This window comes from Peromyscus eremicus, chromosome 9, assembly GCF_949786415.1.
Source record: "Peromyscus eremicus chromosome 9, PerEre_H2_v1, whole genome shotgun sequence".
NCBI lineage: Eukaryota > Metazoa > Chordata > Mammalia > Rodentia > Cricetidae > Peromyscus > Peromyscus eremicus.
Genome location: NC_081425.1, coordinates 30,961,620 through 30,974,029, shown reverse-complemented (window position 1 = coordinate 30,974,029; position 12,410 = coordinate 30,961,620). Strand labels below are relative to the sequence as shown.

General features: G+C 39.5%; 1 long non-coding RNA gene across 1 annotated transcript in view; it reads left to right on the top strand.

Annotated features, from left to right (window-relative positions):
• Positions 1–9,351, top strand: part of LOC131919186 (uncharacterized) — a 69,862-nt gene extending 60,511 nt beyond the window's left edge. Inside the window, exon 4 of the long non-coding RNA XR_009381184.1 lies at positions 8,201–9,351. This is a non-coding gene — a long non-coding RNA (uncharacterized LOC131919186). The remainder of the gene's footprint in view (positions 1–8,200) is intronic.
• Positions 9,352–12,410: the final 3,059 nt, after the last annotated feature.

Sequence of the window (12,410 nt, the reverse complement as noted above, 5' to 3'; positions counted from 1 at the left end):
AATTAATATGCAATCATTATGGGATAAAGTAGGCTCCTAAATCAAACTTACGTTCCGTCCAATATATTACCTATACTTCAAATTTCAACTTCTTACCACCATCAGCCTACATGCTTGAATTTACAAGGTCACCTACTCATCTTCCCCACTGGTCTATGTTTAGTTTGCATACAAAGTCCAGATATTTTACAAATAAGAACAAAGTATGTTCAATGACTTCTAGCTTATATCTTAAGTGTTTCCTTCTTTTTATGTGAATGTGAATTCACACACCTTAATGTGATAGTCACATAGGCATGGTATGCTCTCTCTTATTCTCAGCCAGAGCATTTGAACCCAGAGCATTCCTATTCACAATGGTCATCCTTTGATGCCATTCCTGTTGTTCTCCTAGATGAACCATTATCTTTCATAAGCACAGCCATATTCCTATTTTAAGTAAATATTTAATTTTTAAATTTTTTTATTTTATGTGTTTGAGTGTTTTGATGGTATGTGTGCCTTGTGCTTGCAGAGGTCAGAAGAAGGCATTAGATTCCCTGGAACTGGAGTTACAGACATTAGGTAGCTGCCGTGTTTGTCCTGGAGTAGATCCCGGGTCCTCTACTTAAGTAGAAAGTTTTCTTAAACACTGAGCCATGTCTCCAGGACTAACCATTCTTCTTGGACATCACCTATTATTCAACTAACAATTCCCATGCCTCTTTCACAAAGAAGCCGTCATTACAAACATTAATTGTCCAAATTAATGTTCTGAATATCAATAGTAATATACATATATTACTATATATGTATATGAATATATGTATGTCTTTGTGCATGCTCATCAGAAATCTGCCTCTTAATTTAGACATTGAACACCAAATAAAAGGATCAGAGCTGTTATTTTTTTTTCATATTGCATATCTTATCTAAAATTTTGATTGTTAGCTTTAATCATCACCTTGACACAATGAATAATCCCTTAGGAGTGAAGGTCTATCAGCCTTAGGTTAGCCTTTGGGCATGTCTGTTTAGAATTGTCTGGAGTTAATAGACACAGGATGACACAGATCTCTGTGGGCAGCAGCATTACATGGGCTGGGTATCCTGAAATTCTGAGAGTGGAGAAATTGAGGTAAGCACAAGCACCCAAGTCAGTGAACATAAGCACATTCATTTTTGTCTGCTCTTTAAGTTGGTGTATGTGATGTGACTATTTGCTTTAAGTTGCTGCCATTGTGATCTTCACGTTGTGGTGGACCTTAAGGACCTTAACAAGGAAATGAGAGTTAAAATAAACTCTTTCTTTTTGTTTGCTGTTTGCCAAGATATTTTATCATGGCAATAAAATAAAACCACACAAGTATTTAGAGACAAATTAATAAATTTAATGAAAAAGGGAAAAGAAAGTAAGGAAATAAAACAAAAATTGTTATTTCTAACATTAAATAGCTCCTGCTATGCTGAACAGTTAAGAAGAGATTGACTCCCTATCATCAGTTGCTTCCTTGATGGCAAATGTCAATCTACTTGATTACAATGTATTGTTCTAAGTAAATCCATAATAGTTATATTTTCCCAGTGGGGAGAATTTGACAAGCATTTGTATTTCCTCTCAGTATTTGGCAAAAGGTTATGTTTTAAGGCTGATCTTAAAGGGAATATAATTTGTCCTATATTGAGAAATTATAATCTTTACCAACAGACTTCAAACCATATACTTATACAGCATGTGTTATTGTTATATTATTATTATTATTATTATTATTATTATCAGATAACTTTGGATGAAAATATGACATTCAAGTGTGCTAGTGTAGAAAAAATTGTTTATATTTTAATGTAAGATTTGTTTAGATGAAACTGTAGCTTGGAGAATATTTTGTTCTTGTTGATTGTTCATACAACATCTTGGAAAGAATCTAATTTTTTGTTTATATAATTACAGTTGCATTTTATTGAAATTGTAAAAGACTCCCCAAATATTATATATATATATATATATATATATATATATATATATATGTTGATTCATTTTATTATTCCTATTTTATTTACTTTATTATTTTTCACACAAATATCTTATTCTCCTCAAATTTACTTGTTTTTGAGATTTAAAAAAATAAATAGTTACAAAGGAAAAATGAACACATAGAGACAATTACAGTGCCTTTAGGTTATTCTGAAGTCTTTCATTCAGGAGTGTTCTGAAAACAAATATCATTTATCATATAGTATCAACAACTCAGGTAGGAGAAAAAAATCAATGAGATAGTATTTAAGCTTCAGTCATGGGTCCTATGAAAAATCTAAGACAACCCAAACTAGAGAGCTTTACAGTACCTGAAAGTCGTATTTATAAATTTATATACCCTTCCTCCATTAAAATAAAGGAAAATAATAAAAATTTAAATCCCCATGATCACTGGATTGGTGAGATAGTTTAGTCAATAAATATTTCCCCCACAGTCATGAGAATGAGGGTCCAGATCCACAGAGAACTGCAGAGAATAGCACTCATTTGTAATCCCACTGCTCATATTGCAAGATGGGGGATACACAGGAGAATATCCAGAAACTGTAGGCCAGTTCTATCTAAGCAAGAAACTGTCTTAAAAGTGAGGGGAGCAAGGATTGACATCCAAGGGTATCCCCTGCCATCTTCAGGGAGTTCTGTGGTGTTGTTCCACACCCAATTGCACACATGCACAAACCCACACACACACCAACACACCCACAGTGAGAGAGAGAGAGAGAGAGAGAGAGAGAGAGAGAGAGAGAGAGAGAAGGAAAGGGAGAGGAAGAGAGAGAGTTTCAAATTAATTCCCAATGTTGAATTTTTTTAAATCTTTTTTTAGACTTTGGTCAGGTAATAAGACATATGGATAGTTCTTCCTTAGTTTCTCTTAAGAAAAACTATCTTATTTTATCTAATAAGCTGCAAAAGCTCTTTCTGAATAAGGTTCCTATTATGTGGCATTAGAAAACCAGCAATAAATGTAGAAGACTGCAAATAGATCCATATCTATCACCTTGTACAAAACTTAAGTCCAAGTGGATCAAGGACCTCAACATAAAACCAGCTACTCTGAAACTGCTAGAAGTAAAAGTAGGAAGTAGTCTTGAATGCATTGGCATAGGAGATCACTTCCTAAATATAACATCAGTAGCACAGACACTGAGAGAAACAATCAATCAATGAGACCTCTTGAAATGAGAAGCTTTTGTAGGGCAAAGGATACAGTCAACAAAGCAAAGCGACAGCCTACAGAATGGGAAAAGGTCTTCACCAACCCCACATCTGACAGAGGACTGATATCCAGAATATATAAGGAACTCAAGAAATTAGACATCAAAATGCCCAACAGTCCAATTAAAAAAATGGGCTATAGAACTAAACAGAGAATTCTCAACAGAGGAAACTCAAATGGCTGAAAGACATTTAAGGAATTGCTCAACATCCCTAATCATCAGGGAAATGCAAATCAAAACAACTCTGAGATACCACCTTATGCCTGTCAGAATGGCTAAGATAAAAAACACTGAAGACACCTTATGCTGGAGAGGATGAGGAGCTAGGGGAACTCTCCTCCACTGCTGGTGGGAATGCAAGCTTGTACAACCTCTTTGGAAGTCAATATGGCGCTTTCTTAGAAAATTGGGAATCCATCTCATAGATCCAGCTATACCACTCTTGGGCATATACCCATGGAATGCTCAACCACACCACAAGAGCACTTGTTCAGCTATGTTCATATCAGCATTGTTTGTAATAGCCAGAACATGGAAACAACCTAGATGCCCTTCAACTGAAGAATGGATAAACAAAATGTGGTACATACACACAATGGAATACTACTCAGCAGAGAAAAACAATGACATCATGAGGTTTGCAGACAAATGGATGGATCTAGAAAAAATCATCCTGAGTGAGGTAACCTAGACTCAGAAAGACAAACATGGTATGTACTCACTCATAGGAGGATACTAGATGTGGAACAAGGATGACTGGACTGCTACTCACATCACCAGGGAGGCTACCTGGAAAACAGGACCCCAAGAATGACACGAGGATCGCCCAATGACTGAGAAATGGAAGAGATCTACATGAACAACCTGAACATGAGTGGGGGTAATGAAGGGCGAGGGTCGAAGGAAAGAGAGCTTGGGGGAGCGGGAGATCCCAGCTGGATCAAGAACAGAGAGGGAGAACAAGGAATAGGAGACCATGGTAAATGAAGACCACATGAGAATAGAAAGAAGCAAAGTGCTAGAGAGGCCCACAGAAATCCACAAAGATACCCCCACAACAGACTGCTGGCAATGGTCGAGATACAGCCCGAACTGACCTACTCTGGTGGTGGGATGGCCAAACACCCTAATTGTCGTGCTAGAAACCCCATCCAACCACTGAGGGATCTGGATGCAGAGATCCATGGCTAGGCCCTGGGTAGATCTCTGGGAGTCCAATTAGCGAGAATGAGGAGGGTTTATATAAGCGAGAATTGTTGAGACCAAGGTTGGATAAAGCACAGACAAATAGCCAAACAAATGGAAACACATGGACTATGAACCAATGGCTGAGGGGTCCCCAACTGGATCAGGCCCTCTGAATGGGTGAGACAGTTGATTGGCTTGATCTGTTTGGGAGGCATCCAGGCAATGGGACCGGGTCCTGTGCTCATTGCATGAGTTGGCTGTTTGGAACCTGGGGCCTATGCAGGATAGCTTGGCTCGGCCTGGGAGGAGGGGACTGGACCTACCTGGACTGAGTCTACCAGGTTGATCTCAGTCCACGGGGGAGGCTTCGCCCTGGAGGAGGTGGAAATGGGGGGTGGGCTGGGGGGAAGGTGAGGGGGGCTGGAGGGGGGAAAACAAGGGAATCCATGGCTGATATGTAGAACTGAATTGTATTGCAAAATAAAAATAAAAATTAAAAAAAAAAGAAATCCAGCAATAAAATAGCAAACATTCAAAGAGTATATATAGTTTCTAAGGTATATATTGTTCATGTGGATATAATTGTTCATCTCTGAATGAACTGATGATTTCATGCCTGTGTAAGTAAATATTTATGATGATATTTAATATTTTCTGATACTTTATCACAATAAAATCATAAATAATACTACATATCTCTTGGGCCCAAACTGAACGCAGATTTTATATTCTGAGGAATTAATGAATGGGAAAATGTAATTATTCATATGGCATTGACTCTTAATTTAGGTTAGTACTCAACAAGATGTTAGCTATTTCAGAGAATTAAAATGCTCAATCCAGTGAGTTTGAAACCATTTTGAATTATGCATGATAATTCTAGACTTTTCTCATTGCCTTGAATTTAGAGCTTGAAATTTCTTAAAATTTATCCTGTTTTTAGCAAATTGGCAGAGTTACTATGTTTAAGAAAATTGTAAAATCACTGAAAAGATCATGAGTATTTTACTTTAGTGTTCACTGTATGTATCTTTTGCAAGAACAGTCGTTAAAATTTGAAGTTGGTATTTATATAGATAAAGTCAACTCAAAGGTAATTTGGTTCATTCTTCTCTCTTAAGCAATGGTGATGTCCTTTGAGTAATATCAGATTGATAAAAATCAATCGTGTTTTTAATAGTCTTCTGTAACTAGAGACTGCAGCACCTTTCTGATCGAATAACACTGTGAAAATGGCTTCTTTGTATGAAAATGACTCTTTCATTTCATCTTCGCCATTGCAAAGCCAGAAGGAAGGTTCAGGGATAATTTACCCACCTTGGTGTCCTTGTATAAGAAAGTATCTATGTCATTTATATCACTCCAGTCTGTTCTATTTTTAAGTATCTTTGCTTGAAGCTCGTAAAGGAATGCCATACGTATTAATTATCATACAGAAAAAAAATGCTGAGTGTTTAAAGACTGAGATTTTGAAATCAGGAAAAACTGAATCTTGACCGCATCCTAACTTTATGATCTTAGGCATGTTTTAAAAATTCTGTGCTCGGTTGTGTCACCACTAAAATTAAAAGAACACATGATCAACTGCTTTTATGATTTAATACCCACAGTAGCAAGTTCCTAGCTCAGCATTATTAGCAACGTGTTATTAATGATGTTGTCATTGCTTTCTGACCAAAATTAAAAAATAATCTTCTAAATTTAACTTTTAGAAGAGATGAAATCAAGCCTTCATATGCATAAACTTGGCATTCATCAATAAGATGTGATTTAGGCAGTCAAAATAGTATGAATTAAAAGGATATTCATAATATCTGATAATTACAATTCATACTCAATAGAGGTTATTAATAGTTTGAGCCAGATTGTAAACTTTGTGATAATGTGAGCTCATTTGGGAAGTATCTTTTCTCCAAAACTTTCTACTGATATTCCAAATTCTGTTTTAAATTTACCGAAGTGGAGCAATGGACCGTTGATTAACAACAAGAAAAGTTTTCTTTGCAGATTGGTATCCATGTTAAGAGGTTATAAGGATGACTAGCTACAAATCCATTATGTAATGGTCATTCCTTTGTCACTATCTTTACATTTTTATCTGGTAATTCACTGATAATCTAGTTAGTCCACCAAACAAGTTAGGAGCTAAGGATCCTCTTTCTTTCTCTAGTCCTCTTTGTTAAAGGTAAAGATCTAGCAATCTGTTTCGTTTGACTGTATCTTGTATGTTTTCTTTAACCAGTCCATGATACTCTATTAGCTAGTATCCTGGTTTGAATGAGAATGCCCTCCACATAGTCATCATGTTTGAATGTTTGCTCCTCAGCTAGTGGATCTGTTTGTGACAGACTAGAAGGTGTGGCCTTGTTGGAGTATGTGTGGCTTTGCTAGAGTGGTTATGGCCTTGTCAGAGGAGATGTGTCAGTGGGAGTGGCCTTTGAACTTTCAAAGGCCCATGCCAGGTCCAGTCTCTCTCTCTCTCTCTCTCTCTCTCTCTCTCTCTCTCTCTCTCTCTCTCTCTCTCTCTCTCTCTCTCTCTCCTTCTCTCCCCTGCACCCCAGCCTACAAGTTTCAGATCAGATATGAGCTCTCAGCTTCAGCTCTAGCACCATGCCTGCCTGCCTGCTGCTTTCTTCCCCACCGTGATGACTATGGACTAACCCTCTGAAAGCACAAGCAGTCCTCTAGTTAAATGCTTCCTTTTATAAGTTGCCTTGGTCATGGAGTTTCATTACAGCAATAGAGCCACAACCAAGACAGGCAGTGACCAAAATAACATTGTTTGTATCCTCTCACATTTATTTTTAAACAATAATCTCAGTGAGCAAAACATATTAAGGCATGGACTATTTAAGTTCTAAATATAGCATAAAGTTTTAGAAAGGTCCTAACTCTTCATGAGGGCTCATATTCATTTAAACATGCCCTGATTATGACTAGATTTCTCTAATTTTCCATAGGATTTTTACTTTCCAACCCAAACTCCTGGCCATTAAAAGAATACAGAGTTTCTGCAAATGGCTCACTTCCTTAGAACTTTATCACAAGAGGGAGTCTCTGAGTAATTCAGGAAATGATGAAGTTCATGTTTTTTGTTCACTTCTAAGATACATTATTCTTAGAATATCATTGAGTGCTACGTATTTTTGGTTGTATTCTTCCTTGAAGCCTCCATGATCAGATATTTGATAGGATGAAAGGATGTTTCTGCCATTAAGAATCCCATTCTAGCGTTAACACATCATCTATACCAGTTAAACTCTTAAAGACAGGGAAGGATAGTTTTGTGTTTAGGAAGACACATTACTAGAAATTTTTGTGTCCCGTGGAATAGGGAATTTGCTAATGACACAGTGCAACTATTAAAGTTGCCTTTGAAATATGTGTTTATCCTCTTTTTGAGAGTTAATGTCTATGCAATCACAGACTTAATTGGGACTTACAATTAGTAGGCAGGTGTCTGCCTTAGTGAGCCATCCAGATTCAATAGTGCCTAATGGCTATTTGATTGGTATCATCAATACAATATGTCTTTTCAAGTAAATATCTATTTCATGTAGTCATGTTAAAAATTAATACTAATTGTCTTTTAAGCCAAAGAGTTAATCTTTATTCTTTCTCTGAGAATAGAACTGAATAGTTATTCAACCAACTGTGAAGTACTCTTTGGTGTTTTGTACACTGTTTGGTGTCTAGGTTATTGTGATTAAACAAAGGCCTTCAATTTGCCATGTCATCAGCCCAGTGAGTGTCACTAATATTGAATTCATTTTTTTAGGACAGAACCACATACCCATCTTCCATGGCAATTACCGCAGAGGAGGTAAAATGCAGAAGTAGAAATGAAGGCTTTCAAGGATGAGTGGGCACTGAAAATTGGTAAAGTGGCAGGAAAGTCCAAGTTATGGAGAGAAGAGAAAAATGTGTATAGGAAAAGGAGTTTGGTAAACAGGGAGGAAAAAATGATATTTTGCAGAAACATCTGTTTGCTGTTGCTGAAATTTTCGCCTTTAAATGTTCTAGTTTGGGCTCTGAAGTTAGCACTTCCCTGGAGTGGTTCACACCTTTGCTATTGCTCCTGCTCAGTTACAGATCATTTTATGCAAGGCTGATTTTAACAAGAAAATGATGCATTAATTTACAACGTGCTGAGTATTTTAAAAGTGGCAAAATCTAGGCTTTTGTGAAATTTTAGAATCTGGAAAAATAGAAATACTTATGTAAAGCTCTTTAAAATATCAGAATGGCTTCATGCACAAGAAATTATACCCTGATTAAAATCATTATAAAATTCAGTTATACAAAATACATCAACCTCCACTAATCATTTTTTTTCTGTCATTTTAGAGTTTCTTTTCAGACATGCAGCCTGTACAACCTCAGACATTACTGAACTATAAATTTATTAATATTCTTATACATTTAACCCATCCTGTATCTATTCTTACACCCTTTTCTCTGCTTCACTTTCATTTCTTTTTCTTTCCCTTTGTTTCCCCTCCTTTGTATCTGAATCTCATTTGTTTAAACCATGAGGATTGTGTCGCTATTAAAGGTTTATCTTAATGGACGGATTAGATACCTCAGTTGGTAAAGTGCTTGCCATGTGGACTTGGAGGTCTGAGTTCAATCAACAAACCCCACATAAAGGGCCAGACATTTTCATACAGACTTATAATCCTAGATCTGGGAAGGCAGTGGTATGTGGCTCTCTGGTACTCAGTGGCCAGCCATACTTGACTACTCCATAAATTCCAGATCAAAAAGAACCACTGTCAAATCTTTGAAGGCTAACTACAGAGAAAGAGTAACTTAGATGGATAGCTGGTCACTTTACATGGGCACATGAGAACATGAATGTACACCCGCAGGCAAACACATAAACATACATACAAACATGTGTGCACACTAGAACACACACACACACACACACACACACACACACACACACACACACGCATGCACGCACAAGTTAATCTTCAAAATCAGAGCCTCTTCATACTTCATAGTTCTCCCTGATTCTCATCATTGGAGTAACTAATATTTTAGGATTATACATTTCTCAAATATTGCAAAGTTTAAGGTGTAATTAAAATAAGCAAGCAGCGGTACTTCCTGTGGCTAAGTATGTACTTTTCTCTATACCTTAAAATGTTCTTTTATTTTTTAAGATTGTAATTACACCATTTACATTCTCCCTTTACTTCCTCTGAATTCTCCCAAATACCACTCCTTATATTTTTATTAAATTCATGGCCTCTTTTCTCATTAATTGTTGTTATATACCTATATGTTCTTAAATGCAAAATGCAAAATTGTAGTCTGACCAATCTGTATATTACTTTTGAGTTTGTTCGCATTGCTCACCATGTGATATTGGCTAACCAATTGCTGTTCTCTCCCTTAGGGAAGATCCCTGCTCTCAGCATTCCTTATTTTCTGGTATCCTTTTTTTTTTTTTTTTTTTCAAAATAAAAACCTCAAAAAGACAAATTGATATAAACTCAAGACTTCTTCATTGCATAACTGGATAAAATCCTTAAACATAAATTGGAAGCTTGAACCAGGTGGTAGTTGTACATGCCTTTAATCCCAGCACTGTTGAGGCAGTGGCAAGCAAATCTCTGAATTCTAGGACAGTCTGATCTACAGGGAGAATTCCAGGATGGACAGAGATACACACACACACACACACACACACACACACACACACACACACACACTCACATCTCTGGGGGAAAAAATAGAAGTTTGAAATTGAGGCTACTCGGCACTTTCCAGACCTAAGTTGCAGAGGACAAAGACGGCTTCCATCCAGACAAGGGGATCTGGGGAGGCACAATCAACTAGGAGTGGCTTGACACATTCCAAGCCTGAATGTCACACGACACAGATGGCTTCCCCCTCCCAGATCCCCTGGTTTGGGGTGCAGTTGGGGGCACACAACCAACCAGAAGCCATCATCACACCAAGCCTATGGTTTCTAGGCCCAGGCATGTAAGAGATGAAAAGCAACATCTCTATGACATGCCTTGCTGCTGGAGTGGGCAGGACTCAACCGAGTGCCACCTGTGACTCAACAAAGAGCCTGCCAGGCATCAGTGAACCATACCAGTCTGCAAGCAGAGTGGGGGAAAGGAAGAGAGTGAGACAGGCAGAAGAGTCCACAGGTTGGGGAGAGAGACAGATCTGAAGAGGGAAGGGTGGTGAGGAATAGGCTGTCGTGAATGGCCTCCCTGCCACCGGAGTCCAAGGTCATGTCCGAGCCTGGGCTATTGCCAAGAACCAAGCTGAGGGGCCTGTGTTGATGTCTACACCTCCTGTCGCCACTGAGGACCATGCAAGCCCTATTGTCTGTGATGCCACCTGGGGCCATGATTGTGTCTGAGAGCCATGCTGCCATAGAAGCCGTGCTGATTTTAGTTTCCACAGCTGCCACCAGGGGTCGGGGGATATCCATGACCGGGCTGCTGCTGAGGACCACGTCTGTACTCAGGAAAGATGGCCCCACCCCTAATCATAGTCATACAACTCAATGGACATCACACTGGAGCTGATTCTGTTGTTGGGAACGTAGGTGAGCCGACTCTGAGGGCATGAGAGCAGGAGAGCTGACCCTACTACCCCCTCATCTGCCATGTGGTAGCATGGTGAGAGAAAGATGCCGTTCCCTACTCATCTGTTGCCATCCGCAGCAGGTGAGAGAGCTGACCTCTGGTCAGGAGGGTGGGAGAACTCTCTGCCCCTCACTGGCAGCAGCACACAAGAGAGTAGGTTCTGCACACCGTCTTGGCAACACACTAGAGCTGACCCTGTTGTCAGGGATTTCGGGGAGCAGCAGAACCGACTCCCTCCCTCCTTTTGTCTGCCATGTGAGGGAAAGATGCCCTCTCCCTTCCATCCCTTGTTACCTGCAGCAGGCAAGAGAGCTGGCCCTGGGGTCATGACAGTGAACTAACTAGCCTGGCCCCTCACCAGCTGCAACAACACAGGATAGTGGACCCTGCACCCTGCCTAGACAACACATTAGAGCTGACCCTGATGTCATAGGTGTAGGTGAGCCAGCCCTCAGGTCATGACAACAGGAGAGCTTGACCCTGCCTCCCACCTTGTATGCCCATATAGCAATTGAGAGAGAGTCCATGCACTTGCCTAGGCAAACACAGTAGAGCTGTCCCTGATGGTATGACTGAGGTTGAGCCATCTTAGGACCTGAGAACAAAAGAACTGCCCCCATCCTTTGCTGCAGGCTGCATTGGGTGAGCTAGCCAAGGGCTAGAGAGCTTGCCTGGGTAGTGATGATGAAGCAAAGTTGGTGATTTGACAAACCGAGATACCACCCAGGCCCAGAACCAGGGCTATGTGTTGGCCCACCCTAACAGCAGCCACCTCATCCATGAACTGCTGGAGCATGTGAAGGGGACAATCCTCAAAAACCCAACTTCAGGATCTCCACAAAACAGGACAACAAGATATCTAAGAGAAACCCAGGAAAGAGTCCGTTATTGACAGTGTAACAGAACCCAGAGGGATAAGGGTGACATGCAGATTGTTCATTTGTCCAACTGGACCATTCTCAGGCTACGTTGCTGGTCCCAGGCAATGAGCAGGTCCTAAGTCCAGTTAGAGAGCTGCTGGTTTTCTCCAAGGTGTGCCATTACTGCACCATTAGGTTCATCATCCCATGCTGTCTTTGACGTGATTCATGGATGTCATAAGTGTATAGCACTGTTGGTTGCCTACCTCGTCTGAAGCTTGCTTGGTGCCCTCTGGTTAAAGGCTAGTTCTCAGGGAAGTGGCATTCAGGTCAGTTCCAGCTCAGCGTCTCTGGGTCCTGTTTCTGCAGTACATCCTGTCTTCAGCATTAGTGACTTAATTTTCACTTCCTGGAAGTAAGCAAAGGCAAGAGCGCTGGGTTACACGTCTGTGAGTCGCTCATATGACACTGGCCAAGAACTCAAAAGAGGGCTTCTTATTTTAATATTGCT